We start from the raw sequence: 14,352 nt of genomic DNA, 5'->3' as shown, positions 1-14,352 counted from the left end.
TAACTTATTTCACAAAAATTTCAGTTATGAAAAACAAAATGAATGAATTTATGAAAACGTAATGCTTATTTAATGCCACATTCGAATAAAAAGTAAATAAAAAAAGAAATTGGCTTACATTCGTATTTTATTTTTTTGCTAAGAAGAAAATGTCGGGAAGAAAATAAGAAATTTAATCTTATTTTCATCACTTTGTAATAAATGAGGTAAATAATTTTCCCAGTTTTAAAAACAAAAAATTCACATTTGATTCTTCGGCGACGGGTCCGTGACGTCACGGTTTCCATGGCGATCTGGCGAGGAAGATTTGTTCGCCATTACCTGCTTTAGGCAGCAAAAAGTCCGCCATGTTAATTCCCCTCCTCTGTTTTTACGCCGAGCTGACGTCACAGCCGCTAACGAGAATTAATGAAGAAATTCTTAGTCCTGATTGGCTCGAGGATTCGCCGGTAAGTGAATGGACAATGAGTACTGTTTGTTGTTGTTATGCGTTAATGAGATAGAATATACAGCTTTAACATAAAACAATCTTCTTGTTCGGCTGCTGAAATTTTTGTTGTTATTGATCATTGTAGGGTTGCTGTAATCTGCGAAATAATCCTTATTGTCCACATGTTTCAATATCTGTTTATTTGAAGTCTTAATAAGCTAGCATTATTATTCCTCATAAAAATGCTATAAATATTTATTTCTTTTTCTAAATTGCATTTTGTATAACACCAAGGAATCTTACACTATATAAAAAAGACTCAGAGAATAACTGTTTAAATTTGTTTTTAATTAATATTTTTATATTTTATATATTTTATATTTATATTTTTAATTTATAATTTTTTTGACAATTAATTCGTGATTTACTATTTGTGGCACAAAGGAAATATCAAGAGGTAAAAACGAAAGGGATAAAACTTAAGAATAAATTATTAGGAAAACGAATTTAAAAGCAAAATAACCCTATCTGATTTTTGTAAACAATACTTTATATACACATGAGGAACTTAGTATTAATATAAATTGAGTGATAATCTTACAAATTTGCTTTAGATTGTATAAAATCATCAGTAAGTTGATTATCGAAGTTTTTCCCTTTGAAATTAAGAGTATTTCAGAAGAAATTAATGTCCTTTACTAACAGTAACGTGTTTTGAAAATTGCAAAATGTACAGTTTTCAATTATTTTCCGCATTTTTAAGTCATACATTTTTGACTATTTAATTGCAACAGTTGCAAAACTCAAGAAATATCAAGATTGTTCAACGAATTTTAAAAAAGAAAATTGCAAACTAAAATAAAAAAAGAGAATATCCTTTGTAAACATTGCAGTACCAAATATGAATGACTTTGCTGTTGAAAAATCGAATTACAGTTTGTCGTATTCCTGAAAAATTGTTCTAGATATCATAGATTACCAGCAAATTTGGGTTTAAAACGTCTTCAATCATTGAAAACTACTACTAAATTAATTCACTACTTAATAGAACAAATTAATGTTCTACTTAAATAGCTAACCCTAATGTGTTTTGACACTCGTATTCGGATGTTTCCCACAACGTTTCGATCATTTATTCATTACAATAGTAAAACATAAAATACAACAAAACTGAAAAACGACTTTAAAGAACTAGATTAGTATTAAAAATAAAATTTAATCAAAAACATGTCTATCGGTCATTAGTTTAAAATTAATAGAAATAGATAGAGAGCATGCTTGTACCACAACTTTCTGCCATCTAATTATATCAAATGAAATTATGTGGGTGTACCTATTTCATCCATATGCCTACTTTGTTCTGACTCACCTACCTTATTCAAATAACTTTACTAAATATTCTTAAGTGTAAGAATTACACTTAACAATATATACACTTAACAAGTTACTATACTTTACACGATACTACAATTAACATCAGTTACTATACTTAACACTTAAGTTAACTTAACAAGTTACTGCATTTAACAGGTTCCTACACTTAGCACTTAACTTAACAAGTTACAACACTTTACTCTTAACAATTAAGTATAAGAATAACACTTAACATCATCAATGATAATGATAAGTATAAGAATTATATTTAACATTGCATTGGTATATTCATATTTTTGTTTACCTTTCATTGATGATAGCGAGAAAACAATTTTTTTTCTTCAAATTATTGTTAAGGTTTTTTATTATAGTACACTAATAATTGTGTTTGATGTATAAGTTATCGTGGCAAAGAAAAGACGTAAAATTATATTTTAAATCGTAATAGTCATCATTTACTTACTAAATCTTTTAAATCTTTATATTGATAATCTACCATTTGTTTTTTTGACTAAATATATATACATAGGTAATAGTTTAATTTCGATATAGATTCGTTAAAATAATTTTAAGTAATAGAATTGTCTTTTAATTTCCATATTACTAAATGCTGATTTTTTAAGTTACAAAAATTTCTTTAAATTCAAAAATAAAAGTGTCTGTCACTGTCTTGAATTTTGTCTTACATCTGAATACAACTATTAAAAATAAAACTGTAAATTAAATTTACGTCATTCAAAAATATGATTTTGTTTTTAAAAACTCAACCTACATTACTTTTTATAAGTATGCAAACAATGTGAATTAAATAATTATGTCTGAAAAATTTAAACTTAGTCTAGAAATTCTTTTCTGAACATAATTATTATATCAACGTCAATTCTTTTATGAATATTTTTTTAACCATTAAGTTGAAATGTACTTGATGGTATTTATATCTATAACATGATAAGCTCCGTATAAACTGAATTTTAGATTTATGGAATATTTAATTTGTTTTAAAGGTTTAAATAATGTTAATTATATATCTTAAGTCAAATTTCAGGAAAAACTAAATAATTTTTTATCTACAAAGAAACTTTTTGACATAAAAATAATTTTTTTGAAAATTTAATAATCTTTTATTTTTAACATTGATTTACATTACATAATTTTTTTATATTAGTTTTTAATTTACTTATTTTTTTTTACATTTTTAATTTGCATAAAAATTGATTTGATTAATCATATGATAAAAACGTTTATATTACAAATAATCATGATTAATTAATTAAATTTATTTACTTACCCAAATAAAATTCCATTTATTTTCGAAAAACTATTGTTATCGTAATGGAATTCATGATTTTTTAAAACTTTTGTAATAAAATTTCGATATAGATTATTCTTTAATATATTTTTTTAATTTTGTAACTTAGAAGATAGCATAGACTACTTTTTTAAGAACAATTTTATGAAAATTCTTATATACCCTAAATAAATTTATCAATCACATTTATAGACATTGGTATGATATAAATTTCAACTATTAAATGAAAATCGCAAACATACAGATACAAACGTCTATATTACAAATTATCATGATTAATTGTTGAATATTATTACTTGCTAAAGAAGATAGCATTTCTTTTAAGAAAATTTTGAGTATCTATTGAAAGATCAGCTATTATTAAAAAATTAAAGATCTAAATAAAACCTTTTTTATACAATATTTATTTACAATAGTCTTTTCATATTTTATCACACTCGAGTATTTTAGAATCGCAAAACAACATATTCTATAAATTATTATTATTATCCTTTGTTGATCTTGGTGTAAATTTTATTTTTGTAACCTTTTTGAGAAACCAGCAAAATATCAATAACACATTATTACGCATTAAGTATTTTAAAAAAAACATACAGCGGTATGCATATAATTTTACGTGAAATTCAGCAGTGTATGTGTTTTATTTTAACAGCTACTTTGAGGATTCATAAAAAAATTACAATCAAGCTTAATAATTTCATTTTTTAAATGTATTTTTTTTTACATTCTATTCACAATGTAATAAAATTAAAAAAAAGTATATAGATTTACAAGTCAGTTAGAGATGCTTAAATGCATTTTATTGTTTACAATAATTGTTTACAACTAAAGGCTTTTAAAGGTATTTAAATACATTTAAAAGCCTTTAGTTGTATTTTAAAATCTCTTACTGTTGTAAAATACCAGAAAATTTTTTAAAAATCAATTTAAAGACAATAATATTTTAAAAAGAAATAAACTTTTTTAAAAGATGTCGTACTTTATCAAAAATTAAAATTCTCAGAAAATCAGACGGTTTTTTGTTTTTAATTTAATTAACCAATAAATATTATCAATTTAAGATAAATAGGTCTATGAAACTAATTTTTTAATTGAATATGATGAAAAATTTAATTACATTATTAAAATTAATAGAACTTACTTTATTTTGTTTTTTAATTTACTAATTAAATTAAAAATAAATTAAAATTATTCCTTCCTTTTTCGAAAGCGTTTTCGTAAAAACTATTGCTCAGTTTTATTTAACAACAGACTTCGGTTTAAAATTAATTCTGAAAAATGCAGAAACTATATATTTCATAAATAATCGGTTTTAATTTTATAAAATATGTAATGTTAAAAAGAGATAAAAACAAACAAACAATAGAACCTACATTCTGGCGGAATTTGAACACAAAGTAAACTTAGTTCGAAATTTTTTTCATAAAATGCCGGACAAAAAATATATCTTAAACTATGAAGAACACAGCCTAAAAATAAGTACAATTGAAAAATCAATTGTATCGGGTTACCATGTTTATTAACTCTTATCCAATTACGATGAGATATGCAGAAAGTAATAGGATTTCAGTGGAAAATGGAAAAATTAGTCTGTAGTAGCTATTGAAAAAAAATCCTATCAAACAAAATATGCATTTCTAAAGCTTGCTAATACAGATGCAATTTATAGTACGGAAAAAACGAAGAGAAGAAAAGACATTGACTACTTAGATTTCAAATACTTATATCCTATAAACTAATTAATAAATTCTAGTTAATTTGTTTATTATGGATTCTGATTCCGACTGCACAAGGAATTTTGTGTAAAAAGCATTGAAACTTTAATTTAATAAGAATTTTATAAATTGCAGGTACAATTAAAGTAATTTAAGAAATGGAAGAAAAGAATTTCGTTAATTGACACTTTTAGTTTTCCTACATTAGTAAATTTTTAAAATTTTTTCCTTTGAGTATTTTAATGTAAATTACATAGTAAGTTTCATTGAAATACAATTTCAATACAATGAGCTGTCATTGTAAAGGACTTGGGTTTGATCCTCAGTTGCAGCTTAAACCCACCAAGTTTCAGAATGATGGGTTCCGTATTATCTATGAAGTAAAGGTGACTAGTGCGCGATTCTGACCATATTACTGCAATTGGTCACAAAATTGAAGAGCCTTAACGTCCATAACCCCGTAGCTCATAAGTGGTGGTAATGATATTCTTTAGTAATAATGATTTATATAAGTATAGTTTCGGAGAAAAATGCATTAGCAGTTTCAGTTTAGTTGAAAATATTCGAAATTGAGTTTGTTTGCCAAAATAGTGACGATGCAATATAAAACAGTGAAAATAATAAGAAAATATGAATATGATCATGATAAATTGAAACAAAAAAATAGAAATGTAAATAAGTAAATAAAAAGTAATGTTGACAAAATTGCAGAAATTTGAATATACAAGAAAGCAAAAATATAGATAAGGGATATAATCTAGACAAAATTCAAGGCGAATGACATTAAAATTAAATCGAAGAAAGATAAGTTCAAAATGATTTAGAAAGGTGAAAAAATTTATAATATACTATTATATTTAGTAACAACTTTTTTCAGTGTTTTGCTTTTTCCGTTAAGATTTACCAATCGTTATACTTTCATATTTGAACATGAACGATTGATTTTTCTTGCAATTCAAATAATTATGAAACTACTTTGTGTTTTCACAAATAAAAAAACTATTTTTAGATTTCGAATGCATTCTTTCGCTTCATATTTAGTAAAGATTTTCTGATTATTCATATTGTAAGAAAAAAGAGGAAAACTTGCGTTTAAGGAATTATTATAAAATCTAAAATTTAAAAAAAAAAATGACTCAAATATCACGTTTTAAAAACATACGGCATTTTTAAAGTACATACTCAATGATTTTTCGTACTCGAATTTTTATTCTGCTCTTTCTAAATTGCACCCAAACTATCGGAAAAAAATAAGCAAATAAAACATTAATTTTTAATTCATTTCCAGCTCTTAAAAACACTTGGAGTATTATTTTATTTTTTCATTAATTCAAATTTACAATGAATGATCTTATAAATACACAAAACAAACAAATAGAACTAAAAGATTGAATTAAATTCTCTTAATCAAAATAATAATTATTTCCATTTGTAACTTTTTCAGTTGTGCAAAACTCACATCTTATGTTTCAAAACACCCAGAGAATGCAAAATCTCTAGCACCATTCACCACTCGAATAACAAAACCATTCAAATATACATAATGAAATTTTATTATTTATAATTTAATTAATTACAAACCAAATCTCCAAAGCCCCATGTTACTTGCGTTTTTAAATACTCTTAATTCAGTTCATGCACCAAGCACAGCCCCCAAATCAATAACCCAATAAATCTTTCATTATAATTAATAATTAGCTTCTTTTCATTGAAACTAAAGCAGCTAAGATTGCAGAAACTAAAAACACAAGATTTTTATCCCTAACATAAGCTTCGAAACACGAAAATCTTAGCCTATACCATAGAATGTACGTGACTTTTAGTCGATTCTTTGCATTTTATTCTATTCAAGTGCTCTTCCGCCTGAGATTGGAATTCATTAGTCGACTTATTCGACTCAGAAGTGGCTTTCAAGTAATACATTCTCTTCCTCTGCCTTCATTTCAATTTTTTGTTCTTTTAGCGGTTGTTAGGAGGGAAAAATCCAATCCTTTTGCATATTTTTTCCCTATTATAAGACAAGCACTGAATTGCAAACTAGTGGGTTAATTTTCCCAATTTTAGCTTTTTATTTCTTTACTTTTTAGCCTTTTTACCCAATTATGACTTAAGTGTTTGGGTTTTATTTATAAACAGGCCCAACTTTCCGGTATCTCCCTCAAAAGGAACAAAGACGAGTTGAGTTGTTTATTGGAAGTGCCCCATAATGCTGAAGCTTTTTGGCGAATAAAATTTAATGTTAGCTTTTTATCCTTCTTTCAGCGCAAAATAAGCTTCTTGGCGTTATTAATATGGGTTTAAAGTATATAAGATGAAGATTTTTCAGAAGCATAATTTCAACTTAATTAGAAGAGAACTGCTTTTTTTTTCAAAGCTCCTTAGCCCTGATTGCAAACAGGATTAAAAGAAATAGAAATTAATTATTTTTATTTCAGTACTATAAAAATAAATATGTAGGATCTTGAAATGTTAGGTAATAGACTGAGATATTTCTTATTAATTTGTTTTTACGATATAGAATATGTTTTGAAAGTTTCTTTTGTTTTTAATATCATTTTGTCATTTGTAGTCGTAGTTAAGAGCATTCAAGGGGTTTATGCAGAGAAATTCGCAAAAATAAGATTTATTTTAGTATTTAAAGCAAAAAATAATGCTATTTTTACTTTCAAATGGTGCAAAAATAACTTTAATACATTTAAAACAAGAGAGGGAACATTTTTTTCAAAGTCTTAAGTTATACTGAAACTGAAACTTTAAATGCTCTTTATCTATGATTATTCACACATTTTCCAATTTAATAAATTCCATCTAATAATTACCAATTTCACAAATACTACATATGAAATTTGGTGTGTATAAATTTTAGTATGAATGTACATTGTATACATTGTTTCAATAAAATAGAATGAAATATTTATAGTTCAAAAACATAATTAAAAAAATATTCATTTTCATCAATTTTATTAATTTTTATCAATTTTATCAATTTTATTTTCACATTGGAAACTGTTGACAAAAACGCTGAAAAAAATTTTAAAAATGGAATTTTTTAAACAATCTAAATCCAAACTTATTTTTACTTATTTCAAATCTCAAAAATATCAATTTTCTGAAGTTTTTTGGAAGATTTTTGTGCATTTTTCGTATAAAAAAAATCGAAAAAATTCGTGCATTTTTTTTTAACTGATTTCAAAAATGCGTCCCATTTTCCTCTTGAGTACATTTATAAATTAGAGACCAAAGTACAATAAGTTTGAATTAAAATTTTCTCAATAATTTTAAATAAAATTTACAATTAAGTAAAATATACAATACTTATAATTTTATAACGGAAAAGGGTTAGCTTGGGGCTAAGAAGAAAGGCTGACACTGTCTAGCTAGTTAGATGTTCGTTCATTTGATAATTTCTCATCTAGTTTATAGGGCTTATGCACACAAAAAGTCGGTAATTTATAATCACAGACGTTTAAGTTTGGGGTCAATTTTTAACATCAGATAATATTTGAAAAAAAAAAAATCGCCAATTAACTTCCCACCAAAAAATAATTGTAAAAATCAAATCTACTTTAGGTAAGGTAATGAGCTGGATATTTTTTTTTTTTTTTTTTTTTTTTTTGTAAATCAATCTCAATCCAAAAATATTTTTACTTAGCATTACTAGAAAAAATCGTGTCCCTATACTGAGTTAAAACACAAAAAGTTGTAATCATTTTTGTGAATATGCACCCCTTTTCCCTAAGGAAAATTAAAACCCATCTTAATTTCAAAATTGCATTGAACTCTTATTTGATGAGGGTCATTGAACAGGATAAAAAAAAATCTTAGCAAGTACGGCGTCTGGGTTCCAGAGTTCCCCGAAGACTCGAATTCAACATCATCACTCGGTAGATTGAGTTTACAAAACGAACTGAAGTGAAGTTGCTGTGCAAGAACTTTCATAAAGGGGTATCCCCATTTCAAGTACTACAAGAAGTAATTTGCTTTTACCACCATATGCCATATGGGTTGGCCATGCACTGTGAAATACCATGACTAATTCCGCGACCCCAATGCCTCCAAATGTAATTACGAAACTCAGAATGCACATAACACGAGAAAAACTATAAAATCTATGTCTCTCAGGGATTAATCACCCTTTAAGTTCCTTTTTTTAGCGCCCTGTTTAGGCAATTCTACTTCCTCCCAGGATGGTTAATTTTTTAAGTTCTCGTCTTGCTGAAGATTGGCTTCATTTGCTAATTTTGGCTCTTCTTTGGTGCAGTGTTTATTCGCCAATCACGTAGTAACGTCTGAGAACTAACGCGTGGAAAAAAGGATTGCAAAAGTAGATGTTATTTCAGGAAATTTTATGTTCGCGGTTAATGGCCGTAGACGAGGTTAATTATGGTGGACCGGGACCTCCTACCTGAAGGGAGCTGAATTATTAAATTAGAAGGGGAATCAAGTGACTTCATAATCATTGGACTAATTTTGGTGAAATAGAAATAGGCGAAAACACGAGACGAAGAAAATGTTCGAATTTAATGACTTTCATTAGCCATTTTATTGAATTTTAAATATATATGTTCTGGCTTAGTAGATTTAAATAGCTATACTTTAAATTTTTATATATTATTTAAATATGATAAAACAGTAGTGTACTGTTAAAATTTTAAAATGATATATTAATTAGATTTTAAATTTACGAATTTAATTACTTTGATTTGCTCTTTTTTTTTAATTTAAAATATTTATATGCTGGATTAGTATGTTTAATAACAAAGAGTTTATTTTTCATATGTTATTTAAAATGAATAAACAGCATTATTCTGCTAGAATTTAAAAAAAATATATATTTTTTAGATTTTAAATTTTCTAATTTAAGAACTTTTATTGATCATTTTATTCAATTTCAAATGCAGTTTATTTTAAAAATTTTGAGATAAATTTTAATACATTATTTATATTTTATTAAATAATGTATTAAAAATTAAAATAATTAGTCCTTTAAATAATTTAAAAATATATATGCTCACAGTTATGAAGTTAAATTATAATATATTTGTTAATCTCGATTAAACTATAATATTAACATTATATTTTTTAGTTCTAATATTTATGTCTAAAACATAAAACGCTTCTTATGTTTTTATTTTAACCTATAAAATTGTTTTATTTATAATAAATGCAATGAAATAATTTAAAATATAATGTTTAAAAATATATATACTCACAATTATGAGGTTAAATTATAATATATTTGTTAATTTCGATTAAACTATAATATTAACATTATATTTTTTAGTTCTAATATTTTTGTCTAAAACATAAAACGCTTCTTATGTTTTTATTTTAACCTATAAAATTGTTTTATTATTTATTGGATTAATTCAGTCTGTCATTATTAACAAGAAAAAAATTAAACAGTTTGACAAAAGAAATGCAACAAAAAAAAAAGAGAAAAAAAGGAATTTTTAAGTTTACCTTTATTTTATAAAATTATAAAAATATAATTTTAAATCATCTATTCCAACTAGAAGAATTTTTTTTAAACATTCATAAATAACTTTTAAATAAAATAAAACAAAACAACCCCCGGAGAAAATGGAATTACTAATTTTAATTTTGTAAAAAAATTCCAATGCTTCAAGATAAATTTAATTCTCTCTACATAGTTTTCTTTTAAATAAATTAAGAGGATTCACAACATGTAGTTCCACTAACCCAGCCTCCATGTTTGCTCTTTTTTTTCATTAAAAGTTGATATTTCTCAAAAAAAAGATAATTTTGTTTATAAAATATATAATTATAACAATTTTATGCAAGCATGTTTTGATAATATGTTAACTATATTGAAATGAACGACCAGAATTGGAAAAATATTCAATTTTACTTGAAAAGAAATATTTACAATTGTGTGTTTAATAATTTACAGTTAAATGTGTGACACAATAAGAAGTAATAAATGAAAAGTAATTCTAACTTTTTATAATCTATAACGATAACCTTATATATTATAACAGTTCAAATTGGAAGCGGTTCTTATCTCTCTTTCATATTTTTTATAAATTTCGTTACAAATGTTAACATTTATACCTGAAGACTTCTGTTTCCATCTTTTTTCATCAATTCACGTCATCATTATTTCACGTCTCATCATCAATTCACGTGCAAGTTTATAAAATAATGATCTTGAGAGTGAGACAAAAATTTCCTACAACAAAAAATAGTCATTATTTTATCAAATTTTTTCACAGCAAAAACTGTGAAAAAATGTGATAAAATCACTTAAAATTGCAATACCTTTCAAACAGATTGGAATATCAAACAGAAGAAATTGGAATAATTGGAATTTTTTTCTCAAAAAAAAGAAGAAAAAAAACTAGCATTCAGTTTATAAATGAAAATGGCTTTTTCAGTACCTCAAATTTCAACTTTGTAATATAATTTCCGTAGACTGCAGGATCATGCACATGATATTTTTTCCCACAAGTTATTCTTGAATTAATTATTAAATCTTAATTTTTTTTATTCCATCGTGCTCCTTGTACTTTTTTCTACACATCTTCGTAATTTCAAGATTTTAAGTATGATTCTTTTTGCGAAACAAAGCAAAATGTGACACAAAACTGAACACCAAGCAGCTGGCGCTAATAACTTTTTAAGGTAGATAGAATTTTTTTTTTATTAAAGCGCAATCTTTTTTCTTCTACTCGGGGGATAAACCCCCTGTTTGCTGACGCTCACAAACCCCGTTGATTGCTTCGCAATAATTGCTTTTTCTTGGCATGAGACTGTTGAAATTATTCAACTAAAAATATATGTACTAAAAAGAACACTTATCCCACCACTTCCAATGTCCAAATATTTCTCTCCCTTATATTACTATAAGATCCATTAGTGAACATAAATTATTTTTCTAAGTAGTCATTTTTTTAAATAACATTTAAAATTAAAAGTATATTGTTATAGCAAATTTGGTGAAATATATGAAACATATGGTGAAAAATATAACATCACCAGAGAATAATAAGTGTAAAACGATTAATAAGATCAGACAACGATTTAAATAACTTTATCTTAAAATGTAACGTGGAATCACGTTATTCTGAGAATAATAATAATATAAACAATCCTCTTAAACTTTTAATTTAGAAAACAAATAATAACAGTACAGGTGAATAACTTTAAATTTGGGATGCAAAAATATTTAAAGGAAAATAATTCGCGATCGCAACGAACTATAGGGGGCGTTGTTGTATGAGACGGATACCTGCGATTTCTATATGAACAGTGCTTCATTTACTCTAGAGACGTCTTTAATGTAGCACGTAGCATTGCAACGTTCCTTCTTTATTGTGGCTAATTAAATTTAAAAAAGAAAAATTTTTGATATTCTTTCTTATGCAAACGAAAACAAAATAGCATCTCTTTTTATTAGAGAAGGAATATCCAAAACACATCGGAAAAATATTTGTACATTAACAGAAAGAATTATGTATATTCTTATAAGAGTTAAAACCTAATGCCCGAGAAATAGTTTTACTAAATTTAATGATATAACATGAAAGGCCCATTTAAAATTTACATTCTATAGTTTTAAGAATCATATTACTTCAAAAATTAAAATGAACAAAAAGTATACATAAACCTCATAATTTTATGAAATTTAATTTTGTAAAAAAAGGTTTTTGACAACAATTTTTATCAAAAAATGTCAAGTTTCAATAAAAACCATTATTTAGAAACTAAGAAACGTAAAAAAAAGAATGCTGACGAAACAAAAACAAAAAAACAATTCTTTTTTGTCGCCATTTTTAGTGCTACGAAAATTCGTTTTTGGGATTTGCCAAAAACAAAACAAGATGCAATTTTATTTTTTCAGGAGGGAAATATTTTACCGAAAAAACGAAAACCAATTCCCACAACATGAAACTTTATCTTGGTAAACGTACGTTTTGAAAATGTTATTTCATTTGGAATCTTATTTATTCATATGGCGATATGATTGTTTTGAATCTATGCTAAACTCTATATCGGCTCATTTTCCACCGAAATCCGATTGACTACTTTGATTTTAAATAAAGTGCTTTATTTTATGACTTGTCGCAAAAATTTTAAGTGTAGATTGGCGGCACTTAAAAACCGCCAAATCTGTAGCGGCGGTGGCGGTGGCGTAAGTACCGAATTTTTATTCCATACTTTTCTGAATCATATTACTTCAAACATTAGAATATACAAGAAGTATACATAAACACATAATGTTATACCATTTAATTTTTCAAAAAAGGCATTTTGACAACAATTTTTACCAAAAAATTCTAAACTAAAAAACGGAAAATAAAGAATTCTTTGGATAAAAAACGATTTTAAGAATTCGTTACATTGAAATAAAAACTTTCATATTGTTTCCTTTTTTTATTATTCTTATAGTTCTTAATCAGACGTAAAAAACCGTTCTGTAGAGAACTATCATCAAATTAGAAAAAAAATATTTACAAGCAAATTTTTTATTATAAAAATCATAACACTCACCTGTTTTATAAATCCGCTGAATTCCAAATGAAATGTTCTTCGTTAGAAAATTTTATTTTCAAATAATGTATCCATAGATTATCCCTTCATTACTTTTAGATAACATACCACACATCAAAATTTTATAAATGTAAGATCTCGATATGAATTTGAATATGTAGCTTATAAACAGAATAGCTGAATTCTAGTTGAAATTATTCCTTCAAAACTAAAAAATACTCTCCAAGAAAACGATACAAATTTATTAATAATCAGCACAAATGAATCTATTTCAAGTAGTTCGGATGATTCTTTATTGTTGTTTTACGAATAATATAGATACAGAAATATATACTATTCTATAAAGAAGAACAATATTCTATAACTATATATTATACAGTTCTGTGCATATTCTGAATTCTTATTTATTCATTGGAATGACGAAAGCAATGCTGACTACAGTTTAATTTGTAATAAATTAAAGACAGAAAAAATTATTTTACCGTAATACACACAATCTGTAACAGCAAGTGATCATGAAATTGGAAGTTATGTTGTTGGTAATAGAAAGGTAAAAATTATTGAGAAATTGTTCTTCAAATGCTTGGCGTGTTCTGCTTCAATGTTTGGCATGTTCTGGTTAGTTTTTTCAAGTTCTTCAGCTGTTCCTTAGGGAAATTTTGCTTCTTATTTACTGCTAATAAAATGGCGTCCGTCGTATTATGGTTTTGTGGGAACTAATGTCCGATATTTTCAGTCTTCCGCTAGATGGCGTACTCGAGCGTTGCGATCGCGAATACCTTTATGACTTGTATCAATTTTATGCTGATGACAACCAAACCAATATGAAAATTAATGTGGGAAAACTGGATCATACCATGTGATCTTCCGGCCAATGAAAATGCACCGACAACAATGGAAAACTGCGTCACCATCATTAAACTTTTATTAAGATGTTCAATGCATTAAATGGAAAAACAACACGAAGTGTTCAAAAGAATATTTGCATAAATAAAAGAATTACTCAGATA

The 14,352-nt window shown here is 25.8% G+C and overlaps 1 long non-coding RNA gene across 2 annotated transcripts in view; it reads left to right on the top strand.

Annotated features, from left to right (window-relative positions):
* The first annotated feature begins 304 nt into the window (after positions 1-304).
* The window catches only part of LOC107441404 (uncharacterized), a 279,536-nt gene continuing 265,488 nt past the window's right edge, over positions 305-14,352 (top strand). For both annotated transcript variants that reach the window (XR_015435857.1, XR_001583730.4), the window contains exon 1: positions 305-449. This is a non-coding gene — a long non-coding RNA (uncharacterized LOC107441404). The remainder of the gene's footprint in view (positions 450-14,352) is intronic.

Source organism: Parasteatoda tepidariorum, chromosome 1 (genome assembly GCF_982258835.1).
Source record: "Parasteatoda tepidariorum strain Cologne lab strain chromosome 1, Ptep-v5.0, whole genome shotgun sequence".
Taxonomy (NCBI): domain Eukaryota; kingdom Metazoa; phylum Arthropoda; class Arachnida; order Araneae; family Theridiidae; genus Parasteatoda; species Parasteatoda tepidariorum.
Note: the sequence above shows the minus strand (reverse complement) of the source record. Positions and strands in the feature narration are given on the sequence as shown.